Raw genomic sequence first — 9,529 nt, forward strand, 5'->3', positions numbered from 1 at the left:
TTACTCTTAACTCCCTAATTGGCACCTAACACTTGGTTGCTGACACCCTGCTTATTCTGTAATTCAGCTATGTTTATATTTATTTATTACCAGTTATTTATAAACCATGTCCTTGTCCTACATTGTTTTGTATTACTATTAACTGTTTTTCTTGTGTGCTCATTTATGTTCTGTGTAAGGTGGTGCGGAAACTTTGTGGCTCCATATTAATAAAGTGTAATAATTATAATATCGGATGCACTGCCCCACCACAATGTACTGTGCATAATAAATATCCATGTTAATTAATCTGTTATCACTGTAAAAAGTAAAAATAACAGATGACAATGTTTCAAAAAGTGTACTGTAGGCCTTTTAAACAAAAAGTATTGTTGTGTGAAAAACTTTGCATCTAATATGTCTTAATCAATTCTTGTTGATTATATATGTTCTATTAAAATGTATTAATGGATTTATAATATTAATATTGAGGTAGGACAATGCAATACTGCTACTTTTTTGCCCTTATGTCCTATATCATAATATCACAAGGAACTATAAATGTCCATTCTTCATTTATTGATTAATATATTCAGATTTTTTTTCTTTTTAATTTTTTTATTGCTGTTTAAATGTTTTTTTTTCTATCTAACACTTAGTTTTCTTACTAAGATTTTCCTACATTTTACATTTATATCTGCCCCCTAACCCCAGAGGTTTTAGGCCATTACCCATCATTAGAAGGTTCTCTCTGATGACTCCTCATCCAAACATACAATTGGCTGGCTACTCTTTTGTTCTTTAAGTAGGTATGTGGAAATATCATATTGTTATTATTGTTATTATTATTATTATTTATTTAAATTGTACCACAAGTGTTCTGCAGTGCTTTAAAAAGTACAAAAACAAATAAGTTGACCAGTGATTTACAGAGCAATACAATACAGGACCAGGACATGGATAATAAACTATACATTGATACATTAATACCAAGATAAACATCAAAGCAAAGCAACCAAGTGTTTGCTGCCCTAGTGGGGAATAAGAAGAAGATGAAAGTAGAGAAGTAAAATCATAAGAGGGTAGAGGTCCCTGCTTGTAAGAACTTACATTCTAAAGGGGAGGTTAATATGGGTGTGTGTGGGTTTTCTTCCCACACCCACTCCTGAATGTCTGTCCACATTTGTTAGAATGACTTGAACCTTTGGACAATGTCTTGGAGATGTCATCCCACAGAGACAATATGCTCAAAGTTATTTGACTGCTCAAGGAATAATATGATTCTTTGTTTAAATATGGCAATAGCTAGTCAAGGAATCATATGATCATTAGTTTACATATGGAGAGAGCTGCAGAGCCAATAATGAATGCAATACAACAGAAGTGTTTTTAACATAAAAGTTGCTCTATAAATTTAGAATAACTCAATTGTGTGATTTCAGACTAAATGTAGAATGATCTTTAAAATTATTTAATATTGAAATGTTATTTCAATTTCATACATTACATGTTTTTATTCTTAAATTTTATGAGAGCTAGTCTCATTGGATGTAAAATTATGTTTATAATTGATTGAATAAAGGACCTTTAAAGGTCATTCCCATAATATAAATCAGATGTTGCAGTCTTTGCAGTAAATGTGTTAGATTCCGATTTGCTGGAATTAGCATGATTTTAGTCATGTATCAACTAAATGTAAAGCAAAAATTTATTTTAAGACAAAACCAACCAGGATTTCCTTAAAGTAAAGTGATGGTTTAAATGTAGTGGCTAAAACACACTGGTTCCAGCAAATTAGAAGACATTACATTTACTCATTTTTGTTTCTAGAGAAATTGATTGAGTTTTAGGGTAATTTAATAAAAATCAGTTAGAGGAAACTCAACAAATTTACAATGAGGGCAATCATTTGGTATTGATTAAGCAGGAAAATATTATTAATAACTTTTGGGACAATATTATTTTATTCATATTTTAGGAGGGAAATTTGTTGTTTAATTTTACTAAGAAAGCAATATTACTTATTAAATCTATTAAGGAGGCAACATTAATTAATTGGTAATTGGTGTTAAAATGTTTTTATGGTGGGGCAACACTTATTTTTTATGGCTCTATAAATGCAGATCACAACATAAATTATCAGATGCTGCATACATTTTTAAACATATTTAACCAATTAATTAATAGTGTATATTTAATACATGTAAAATATATTATATCTTTATTATTAAAATTAAACATTATTTTCCCCCCATAACATATATAAAAAAGAATATTGCAGTAGAGTTATTACTATCCTTTGCCTCCTGAATGAAAAAAAAAATATTGATCTCAAGTGTATTGCATTTCCTCACCATCTGATTGGCCAGGCACATGTAGCGGGTTTTGCAGCAGTATTTTCCTGACAGTTCCTGACCAAACCATCAGCAGTTAGGACATGTAGGAGAAAAGTTAATCCAGTGGTTTGGCGATCAAAATAGCTGTGGATGTCAAGTGATTTCAAACTGCCACCAAACCCTCCCTTTAGTAAATATACCCTTTGCTCTTGCTGAGCTTACAGAGACTGTCAGACAAAACTTTAAAAAGGGTCTGATCTAAGGACCTTCTATTTACTTTTATTTAATTTAATGTTATTACCTACATTTTCTGTGCAATTGCAAATTTTAATAAAAAGTTTTACTACAAATTATGAACTAAATATTATACACTTTATTGTATACTACTGTACCTATCACGTTGTTCAAGGGTGCTTTTATTTATGTTTAAAGGGATACAATGTTTTATCTATGTCTGCCTATGAATGGAAGTTCTACATAGTTGATTCAACAAAACATTACATTATAGCAAGAGCAACAAAACTTTTAAACTTTATTTGCTCCGAATCATTTCTCCCTTTAGTTCTCTTTATACCCTTTTATGTTCAAATAAAAAATATTTTGAAAAAAAATACAAAAGAGCTATCAGAAGAAACTAAATGAACTGCTAATATCTAAACAAATTCTAACAAAAGTAAAAGATATGTAAAAATGAAAGTAAAAACCTATTTCAATGTGTATTTTTGCAAATTGCTATTTTAATTACAAATTTACTTAGTGCTTATCTCTTGCTTGTGTCTTTTGTAAAAATATTCCCTGTATCTACAGACTTACTGTTAGATTAGATCTAATTTAGTATGAACATCCCTTTATGTAACCTATCAGTATTTATTCTACTCAATTTCATATGGGGATTTCATGCATATTTAGGGATAATTTTCTAAGAATCGAGATTGGTTGAGATTGCATTCTTTGATGTGTTTGTCAATTTTTTTTAAACTCGCCCATTTAGTAAAGGAAATATCGGATGGGAAATCTTGATTCTCTCTGCAAAACACAGGTGACATCACAAAGAAAAATGAATACACTATCTATCACACTTGCATAGACAAGAATACAACATGGGACTTTACCAAGAATTGTGATTGTAACCAGGGATGTAAATTAAGCAACCTTGATCCAAAATAGAAGTTTAAATAGACTACTTCCTTAGCAGCATGTTTAGCGGAAACATACACAGATCAGTGTAATCTATGTATGTTTCTGACTAGAAAAAACAAAGAAAGGGTTAACATTTCAAAAAATGGTGCACCTCCACTTGAAAAGCATTCTTGGATTTAAAAATATGGTGGACAAAATGTGTAGGGGTCCCCATATATATTGAACAAGCACTGGGCTTTGAGAGCTGGTCCTGGATTGAGATATTAATAGCTCTACAAGTCCCAAAGAGCAGGCACACTGGGACTTATAGTCCCACTGTAAAAAAAAATTACACTCTGATTATTAACAATATTACCCCTGCACCCACTGGCCAGGGGTGCAGGGTAGAACCCCAGAATTTTTGGCAGGCCTGGGATGCTCAGGAGATGGGGGACCCATGGGATCCCAATCCTGCAGTGGCTAGTTTGGGATCTTAATGTTTTGGCTGGGGGACCCACTGAAAGTGTCATCTGGCTGTGGCATTAAACCCCTACCATGGGCTGGTTTTAAAATTACTGCGAACCGTATATCATCAGATTTGACCATGTAACAAATGGTTAACACAATTTTCAAACTTTTGTTTTGTGTCTCCTGTATTATGTTTAATATTTTCTTTGCATGTGGTCTACAGGTGCCAGGGTGCCCTGGATTCCAAAGGATGCTAGTCCTTGTGCCATCATGCATTGGCAGTCTTGTTGGGATCAGTAGTCCACCTGCAAAGAACAATATTATTCTTAATAATTATTTATTGCCTCCATACCCACTGGACAAGATCCCATCCAAGGCTTTTTACACTTAGGAGAGATGGAATTCAATTGTTGTGGAGTCACCACTTCCCAGGGGATTCCATTTTGTGGGCTGATACATCTAGGGGTAGTTGAAATTAAGACATGGGAACCTCGCACTGAATGAATCTCTGTGATAGTGTCACTAGTCCCAGCTCGATCAGTCTGGTGGGATTTTTTTTTTTTAAATATTCCCAGCTACATTTCCTACTGTTTTTTCCATTTTTTTTATCTTTTTTAAACCAGTAAATACACAAATCTATTATTTAAAGTATATTAGTGTAGCACCATGCATGTAATATGTATATGTATTATATACAATACGTTTTTATTTGGCTCAATAATAGAATATGAACAACATCAAAAAGTAAACTGATAAATTAACCTAAGCAGAGTCTACAACTGAGGTTTAGTTTTATTTGGCCCTAGAGCCAGATTTGCAAAGGGATCTCTATTTATTATATATAATTGCATTCACTCATTTATATGACCAATAAATGCTCAATTGCTAAAATCTTTAATAAGAGGATGTTAATTTACTTTGGAAAATTAATTGTAATAGATTAATGTTGCTGTCACAAAGAAATTTGTTCCAAGGGAACAACAAATATATAGGGAATAATTGAAAACCGTATTGTCAAATGTTCCATTAGAGGGAATTGTAGAGTCCTGTATACTGTACTTCTTAATGTGGTGATTTGTAGATCAAAATAGAAAATGACAAACAGAACATTCCATAAAGTAATTGACACCACTGTGTTTTAGTTTGTGTAAGAAATATTGCATGAATATACATTATTACTACCATATATGGATTTGTTATTTCTACTTTTGCACCTGTCTGTTTTATGAAAAATAATGTGCTTGATAACTGGGCCCATTGTCATATTTATGTTTAATAATTATCAATAGTGTATTAATTAATTTAGAAATAATAAAAATAACTTCTTACACCCAAATTTACTTTCCTGCAAAAAACAAAAAGGAGAAATGCAGATAAAAACCTTTTAGTTTATACTTTATTCTTGTGCTGTAGTAGCAAAATGATATAACAAATCAAAACCACATAGTGGGAATATTGGCATGGTTACTAAGGGTTGTTCTCCCAGCAGACTGACAACACCCATTATATCAGGGTGTCATGGGGTGCCGAATGTATTTTTTTGTATATGTTATGTATTTCAAGCTAATCAGGACCTCTCTTGGCCTATTAGTGGCCTTGGACTGATCTATCATGGCTGGTGTGCACCACATGATGTGGTGTCAAAGACCATTTGAAGATTTTTGTGCCTGCCCTGATGGCCAAGGCCTTCCAGGAAATAGTAGAGATAATGTACCTGATTCAGAGGTGGACACAGTTTTGATGCCGAATTCAAGTGGCTGATGATCTCAGTCTGCACATGCATCTGATTCACACTGCACATTCATCCTGTTGATTACTGCCAGAGGACGCAGAGCAAGTTTAGTTGCAGAGAGGTGGAATTTCAGAGGGTGTTTCTTGGTGGTAACAGGTGGTGTCTGGCCAGATGTGGGCTTGTCACAATCAGCAACTGCAACTTTTTCCACAGTTGATAAAAACAAAATAGTGGTTGCTCAAAACTACCTATTGGTCTCTCACAGGTGCTTGAAAAGGGAGGGATTAAATATAGACTAGAAAAAAGTGTTCCCCCAGCACACTGCAAAAGACCCGCAATAAGATTAGAATAGTACATGATAATAGAGATCCAGAGAGCTTTGTTGCATATATTTGCAAAGATATGTTTAAGCACTGGGCTGCATCAAGGTATCTCTCTACCAGTGTCCCTAATGCTACATGATAATAGCACCCACTTTGGGTCATGTAATTGCAAATTGTTATCTCATGATAATAATGTACTTCAATATATCTAAGTTGAGATTATCATGAACTATAGTTTTCAATCTTACTGCTGGTCTCCTGAAGTGTACTATCATGTACAGTATATTGTGCTGAGTTAGAAAAAAGAAATATCACAGCAAATACTGTTGTTGCAGACAAGAAATTCATTATTGCAGACAGCAATGTTAGTATCAATACTTGCAAAATGTCTAAAAATATATTGTCACTATACGGAATATAGAAACATTTTGAAACAAGCATTTAAGTACAGATACTCCCATATGTGGACATGCTCTTTGTGCGGATCATATTTTGCCCCCTTATATAGCACATTCTACTACCAGCTATAATCTCTCTGAAACTAGTTTTCAAAAGTAGGCAAGTGTGCGTTGGAGGAATTAGTGGCATTGCTGTAGTGTGGGGCTGGTGGTGGCATTGCTGTAGTTTTTAGGGTGGTATTATTGCTGTAGTGTAAGAGTGGTTTTGCTGGGGTTGAAATATCTGACTGATGTAATTTGGAGATTTAGCAATGTAGTGCCATAATATATGCGTGTAATATGCTTTAATATGCAGGGATGGAATTACTGTAATGTGTAAGGGTTAAGCAATATTCAGTATCATGTCAAATAGCCCCACATGGCGCACACCGAACTTAAAATATGTGTGTTAATTTGCAACTTTATACTAATTTTTTGGCAACAAAAATACTGATTATAAATACCTAGTACACTGTAAGTGAATTTGTATGTGACTACAGTAAGATGCAAAATTCAGGAAAAAGTATGCAATCAGGGTAAAAATGTAAATGACAAAGGTCTGAAACAAGTGACCCACGTCACACCTTGTGCCTTGCATTGTTATGCTTAAACTGTGACATTATACCAATTCCTTTGTGACAATAGCACTAATTGTAAGTACCTAGTACTCTGTAAGTGATTGTACCTAGTAAACAAAGTGAATTTGTATGCGACTACAGTAATATGCAAAACTGAGGCCAAAGTATGCAAGCTCAGCATTCGCTACCCATGGTAGAGTTACTAGTTGTACAAAGCGTCTCACTGCACTTGGCGCAATGATGACACATATGAGCACTGTTTGTAGTTGCCTGACTTTCCTGGAATTTAATTATATCTATCCCTTATACAAACAGGCCCCACTTTCCAAGATAGACTGTCTGCTACCTTTATTGAATATGATTGCACTGTATTGCTGTCAGGATGTCTGTTCTAGTGTGCAGCTGCCTGCTGCTCCTTCCAGACCTGTCTGTGCTATAACTAAATGCTTGAAATGTGGACTGCTTGAAAAAGATTTACAAATGTTGCACATAGGCTAAGAAACAAGTGTATTCATCAGCATGGTGTTCCAGAATCTCTGAGTCACATCTGCTCATGCACAAGTTGCTGGTGGCCATTGTACTTAAGGTCCCTGCCCCTGAGCAGTATAAAATAATGTGAGACCTAGAATTCGGTGGTTTGTGTTTGCTTAGTGTGTTCCTTTACTTGTTATTAGACACCAATCTCTGGAATGATTTGCTATGTACTAATTTTGACTGTTCTCTTGGAATCATTATGTTTCTAATATTGACACCAGTAACCTGACAGAGGAGAATATCATGATGGTCCTCAAGGGATGTATAAACTAAACTAATTCTACCCCCTAACCCCAACCCTCCTTTTGGGGTGTCTAACCCTAACCCCCCCCCCAAGTGCCTAACCCTAACTCACCTTCTAAGTGTCTAAACCTAACCCCCCCTTCCATGCAGCCTAACCCTAAGTCTCCAGGGGGAATGCCTAACTTTAACCTCCCATGGGGGTGCCTAACCCTAACCTACCCTTACCCTAGCCTAACCCTAACCTCTAGGGGGGTGCCAAACCCTAAGTCCCCCCAGGAGCTCCTAACCTTCCACCCAGCAGCTGTCCATGCCTGACACCCTGCTTACATCCATCGGTAAGCCAGGTGTCGGGCTCCCGGCACAGGTCTAATGGCAGACACCAAGATGTCAATGCCTGTCTTTTGTACCTTGCCAGGATTAAGTATTTGGGAAGCCTTCGGTCAGCATTGTGACCACCGGCTTCCCGACAGCTTCCCTTTCTCTCATTCTTACAATTAATCCATGTTTGTTTCACTCAAACCAATCAGAGCAAAACTAATGTATTAATATACAATGACTGGGCTTCTTATGGAGTTAGTTTTGCAGCACTTAAGTGCTTTACTTCACATTATGTAGCCTCTGGATCTTAGATTCTGCATGAACCTTGGTGATCCAGGTGAGTAATAAATTTGTAGATTAGGTAAAAATTAATGCTAAATACTTTATATGTGTTGTTGTGAGATTTTATTGGTCTTTGATGTTCTCCAAGTGCTAGCATGCATTGGAAGCCACTGAAATTGGGCATCACAGAGCTTGCTGGAATGTGTAGTTCACCAGTATAAAAATATATGGCTAGCAGTGCATATGCCAGTTTCAATTTGGTGGAGGAAACACATTTTTATATTTATTTTAACACATTGCGAGGCATGGTTCTGTAGCTGCAAATGCAGCTATAGATGTCTCCTGCTTTATCTTTGCTCTATACACCATTAGTGTATCATGATATTCATGCCGAGCCGCTGCTTGGCATTCTAAGTCGCATCATGCTACAGTAAGTCGCAGCGTAACATTCTGAGGTGCTGAAAAAACAAAGAGTGTAATATAACTTTATGTCCACCAGATGTCACTTTTCCTAAACTGCAATGTACATGTGTCAAATTGCCAACAAAGCTTTTGTAGCACCCCTTGCTAATTAACTGACGGAACCTGTTATTCCTTACACAATAAAATAGTACTGAACCACATTTTGTCATGAATCTAGAGCTACAGTTTGTTGTCAAATATAGCATTAAGTTATTTGGTGTGTGAGTCCTATGATTTATAAGACTACATATCTGAGTTGGTGTGAAGATGCATGCACAGAATTTCATAACGATAGAGCATTTCAAGATAAATATTCATATGGTACTCTGCCATACTTAATACATTGCTCCACAATTGCCAGCATCTTTCATTTCTATGTTATGCCACCCAGCTGAATTTTACTCTAAACTGCTATTGTATTGTACTCATTAAGGGCCGTCTATACTGTATACTGTTGGTACATGGTGTAAATACACCAGGCCTAAAGAAGCATGGATATTTTTTCATAAAGAGAGATCATTTCAAGTTCAATACTCTTAAAGTACTCTGCTCAACTGTATGTATTGCTCTTTACGTTCCTCATCCTTTCATCTGTGTTATATAAGTATAATTGCTGCTATAGATGGCTTGTAAGGGCAAGTGGGTAAGGTGAGATCTTTCCATAGCCAGTGCCTCAGGTTCAAGGCCTAGAAAGGAATGGTGTAATTTTGTAACTCAT

This window comes from Taudactylus pleione, unplaced genomic scaffold (assembly GCF_031769625.1).
Source record: "Taudactylus pleione unplaced genomic scaffold, aTauple2 ptg000061l, whole genome shotgun sequence".
NCBI lineage: Eukaryota > Metazoa > Chordata > Amphibia > Anura > Myobatrachidae > Taudactylus > Taudactylus pleione.